This window comes from Elaeis guineensis, chromosome 4 (assembly GCF_000442705.2).
Source record: "Elaeis guineensis isolate ETL-2024a chromosome 4, EG11, whole genome shotgun sequence".
Lineage (NCBI taxonomy): Eukaryota > Viridiplantae > Streptophyta > Magnoliopsida > Arecales > Arecaceae > Elaeis > Elaeis guineensis.
Window position 1 is genome coordinate 124,872,496 of NC_025996.2, and position 5,738 is coordinate 124,878,233.

Here is a 5,738-nt window from a genome sequence, read left to right on the forward strand (position 1 = left end):
TTTATTAGTTCTTTGCTTAATTTGCTTTATTCACTAGTGTCACTTAATAACATTTATTAAGGTTGAATCAAAATAATTTAGCATGCAGCAATACAAGTTTTGTGGAGATCTTTGATTAATTTTGCACCACACAAAACTGTAGAAATGATGCTATGGTTAATTAAAAAATACAAATAAAAAATATACAAGGAACATAAACCATAATTATGTACAAATAATTATATTTAATATAAAATTATATGCATGCACTACAAAAATATCTACGTAGTCTCCTTTAGACTGCTATGGAAATTATATGAAATAATATATATACATATATATATATATTGATATATATAAAATCAATTTTTTTTCTTTCTCGTGATGCATGTGAAACAATATATATTGATGTGACAAACTAAAAAAATAGAATCTGGCTTGGAAGGCGGTCAAATCACTGCCCTAAAGGAGACTTCGGTCCGTTCTCATGCAAAGATTTAGGCCGCACGCCCTCTTCCAAGGTACAATTCGGAAGCCAAGTACTCCAACATCCGTCGGTGGTACGATCTCGATCGGATGCTGATTAAACCCATCCTCAGCCCACATGATCAAATGAAGAAGAAAAAAAATGAGTGAGAGAGAGTGTGTGTGTTGAGAGATTTTAGAAAGAGGAAAAGAAGAACTTTTGAGGGTAGTTTGAAAAGCTAAGGATAGAGGCCTTTTTATAGGCTCAAAATGTGAAATCTGTGTGTGCATAAATGACTTGCGGAACAGCCGCTCGTGCGCAGAGTTCTCATGGAACGGCTGCGCGCATCCAGAGAGGAGTTTTTGAAACTCAAAAAAAAAGTTATTACTGCATGATGCATTCATCATGAACAAATTGTGCAATTCAATGGGCTAGTTCAAATCCCATATCAGACATTTTGCATGGAACTGAACTGTACAAGATTATTTCAGCTCATTGAAGACCTTCATTCATTCTTTTCCTTCAAGAACAAAACAAGAAGAGCTTGTAAAATACAAATTCTTCTAAAATCTCCACTCATTTATATCTAGGTAATAAGAGTGCTAGGACTGATTCGCAAGAATAGATAGAACTACTTGTATTATAAAAGTTTGGCGATCACACAATGCTCAAATGCATATTGCCATTTATTGATAGCAAAATGACTCTATTACAAGTTATTCCATAAATCCATTGGCTATTTTGTGAAGCTGATTCAAAATACTATAAACAATCACTGCCAGAGGCCTTGACTTTGACTGTGCCCTCATCACCATTTGTGTGGTTTAAACTTGATTTTATTGAGGTAGCTCCTAATATCTAAATCTTTCGAGCATCTGTTTCTGAATAAAATCAAAATTTTCACCTAAGATGGTAAAGAGTGGGAGTTCCGGTACTTATATTATAAAAATAAACATTTAAAGGGCCAACATATTTACCATATGATAGGTCATCTACTCTCCATGAGATAGACTGGATTTGTAAAAGAAAAGAGATTAAAGTTAGATGATATAGTTATTTTCTACATGTGCGAATGACTGCAATATCCTTATTTTTTTATTGATATTGATCAAAAAAAAAAATATAATAATAACTCCTCTTTAACTCATACAGAAGAGTAGTTACTACTATTCTTCTCCCTCTTCTCCTCTTCCATATGAGTCAAAAAGGAATTACTATTATATATATATGCTTTTCGTACTTAATGTCGATAAAAAAAATATAGATTTTGTAGCCTATAAAAAACAACTATATCATCAGGCTTCAACCTCTTTTCCTTTACAAATCCAGCCCATCTCCTGGAGAGGAGATGATTTGTCGTATGGTAAACATATTGGCCCCTTGCACATTTATTTTTATAATATAAATATTGAAACCCCTACTCTACCATCTCTATTGAAAAATTTGATTTCCCTCGGAAATAGATGCTCAAAGAGTTAGGTATTAGGAGCTACCTTATATCACTCGGCTTCAAAATCTTCGTCAATATCTTCTCTTGTATCATAAAAGATTGAAGAAGAGCGTGCAAAGTTGGGCCAAGCCCGATCGAGATCCTATCCCTGCACCAATCAGGGCAGGCTAGACGAGGCAGAAACCAGCCCAAAAAATAGGGCCGAACACCCTTTGCACGGTCATTTTTGGGTCCCAGCTTGCTTGCCGGCACCTAGGGCTCCATCTTCAGCCAGAGGCTGATGCAGGGGTGGGCTGAGGCCTTTCGCGATGAATGCCGGTGATGTAGGTCGTCGGAAGAAGAGGAAAAAAAATCAAAAAGAATAGGGGACAGTCAATTTTTGGTGAGTTTCTCAATGTTCTTGTTGACCTATGCATGGTTATATTCTTTAGCCCAATTTAGTCTAATATATATAAATAGGTCTTGGTGGTCTTGGTGTGTGTGGAAGATGACCACATACGAGCCTAGAGATGCTAGGATGGGATGAAAGAACTGAGAGATTAGAATGAACGATATTTTATAGTCTTCAGATATGAATTTGGTAGTTGGTTGAGTACTTAAATCTAATTACAGTACATATTTCAAATTCTATATGATGCATTGTTTATGGAGTCCTAATGATTTGGTAATTAATTGATAATATATATGGTTAAGTGTTATCATTATGACTACTTTAATTATACATACATAAGTTGCTACATATGTATAATATTATCTATTCATATACATATATATACATGCATGCATGCAATATATATATATATACACACACATATACATATATATATACATATAGTGTATACACACACACACACACATATATATACATATATATACATACATATACATGTACATATACATACATACACACACACACACACACACACATATACATACATACATACATACATACATACATACATACATACATATACACACACACGCATACACACACGCACATATATACACATACATACATACATACATAGATATATATATACACACACACATATATATATATATATATTTATTTATTTATTTATGTACACACATACATAGATACATACATACATATATATATGTATAGGTATATACCTATACATATATATATGTATGTATGTATGTATGTATGCATGCATATATGTATGTATTGTTAGGAATTGTGTCCCAAAGTCAATCATCAGTCTGTTGACGGTTGAGTTTATTATTATAATTACATATAAATTATTGAATTAATAAATTTTATTTGATTTTTTCATCACTGTGTATATCTTATTTTGAACTCCTATTATGTGATGAAGTCCTTAGGACTATTTGATTCGATATAGGAGGATATATTGTTTAGTCCTTAAACATTAAGTTCATGATCAAATGATATACTATTATTAGGAAGATAGCTATATAAAGTATAGGTCGTTGTGTACTATGTATGTTGGTTGTCCTCTTAACCAAAGAATGTAGAGACACTGGCATGGCATGCAAGTGAGACGTAGGAGTACATCTCATTGAATGTGACCAACTGTTGAGTACTCTATCATCAAGAGTAGCTCATGAAGGATATGGGTATAAGTGTCCCTCCGATCTGAGATCACCATGGTGACTTGCAAGCAACTCACTATGCTTTGGTGCTGGACTATCTGAATTTTTAATTCAGTGATAAAAGATTCTTAGGCACAGTCAAATATTTGAAAAATTGATGTGTGAGTCAAGATAGGATTGACCCCTTTGAATAAGTAGGAGTTAATATATCAGTGCGTTTCAACTCAATAAAAGTTCGATCGGGATAATCGATGTGATGGATTTTGAAAATTAAAATACAATATGGATGACCATATCAGGGTTGACAGTTAAATACTAGGTCATCTTGAGCATTTGGGTCAAAGAGATGAATTATATGATAACCATATGCCAATAGGTTCTTGAATGATGCTTTGCAATCTTTTGACCTATCTGGACGTCAGGTATCATTGCTAAATGATTACTTTGATTGGTATAGAAAGATTATTTTTATACTATCGATTTAGGTTCGAACCTATAGGGTCACATTCAAAAAAAATTTCTGACTGATCATATGGCTGATCGATGATTAAGAATCATTCCAGGGTAAAACTATCAATTTGATTGATGATTAACTTTGTGTAAAAGTTGTAATAAATTAATTTACTAATTATTGATATATTATAGGAGGATTGATTAATAATTAGATTACTAATTAGCTCAATTTGATTGAGTATTGAGGTTTGAATCAAATCTAATTGAATTAGATTCAATTTGGTTTGACCGATTGGGTTATGAGATGATCTGATCGCTAAGGCTGTTCGGTTCCTGATTTGATCAGGACTTGAGCTCGATTAATTTTTGATTTGATTAAGATTTAATTGAAGCTATTTATTACCTAATTAGTTTAGATATAATGATCTAATTGGGTCTAACCTAATTCGGTTAGGTTAAGAATTTAATTGGATGAGAAAATGATTCGAATTCGAATCCCTTGCGCTACCTTTCTCTGTGCCCTCTTATTCTTCATGTGAAAAATATTTTTATATGATTTTTTTTATGCATAGAAGCTTTTTTCATATCCTGATCTAATTTTTTTTGAATTAAAAATTGATTGATTTAAATTTGAGTTCAATTGGGTTTGAATTCGAATGAAAATCTAAAGTCCAAATTGAGTTGGACTCTTTTCTTCATATGACCACCTTCCTTCATGCATAAAGTATTTTTCTGTGAGATTTTTTATGCCATTCTAATATTGGCCAACCAAAATTTGAGTTTCTAAGATAAGGATAAATTTTGATTTAAAATTTAATTCAAATTTGATTTGAATTGGTGATAAGGATCAACCAATGTTTAAAATTAAACCGAAACTACCTCTTCCTTATCCTTATTTTCCATAAGATGCCACGCTTAAGAAGGGATCAATTTTGTGTGAGATTAGTAGTGATTTTTGGTATGAGAAATCTGAGAGTTGGGGCATGAAAAGTTGAGAGTGGGTTGGGCTACCATGCGTGAGAAACAGAGGAAGTGTTCTTGCTCTCGAGCGTGAGGTATAAGGTCTAGGGTTTCAACTCTAGATTGTGTGAGAAGAAAAATGCAAGAGTGAGTCTTGTTCAGTCTCCCACACTACCATCTCCTTGTAAAGCTTCATCTTTTGATTCGAAGGAGTCTGGAAGATCCAAAGAAAGAAGCTTGGATCAGCCATCCAGAGCATTCAACGCGAGCTAGCACTCCCATGAAGGAAGATCAGTTTAGAGCTTCGAGTGGATGATTTGTAGTGGTCGGATGACCTATGCAGCTACTCGACATCAGCAAGAGCTTCATACCATACCTACCAGTAGCAGAGATCATCAACCCATGAAAAGATGATGAGTTCTGAACTCAACCAATATGATCTAAAGGTTAGATCAGATTCAGGGTATCGATGTGATCGATGTAATTTTTTATTTTATATCAGATTTTATATGTAAATTTTTTATGTTATAGATTTTTAATGATAGTTTAGATCTGATTTAATATATATTTAAAAGATTAAAATATTTAATCTTTTACTTTTTTATTATAAAATTTAAAAAATACATGCTTTGAACTATCGATTTTGCCTTCAGATGGTATCAGAGTCAAGTTTCTTATGACATGAACTTTTTGCATATAACCTAATATTACATGTATTTAGATCTATAATTTTATTTAGATTAGATCTGATATATGATATTTAGATCTAAAATTAATTATAGATATAATCACACAAACTGATATAAGGTTGTCCTGCTGTAAGGTTTGCCCCTTACGGTGCAAAGGTTGTCT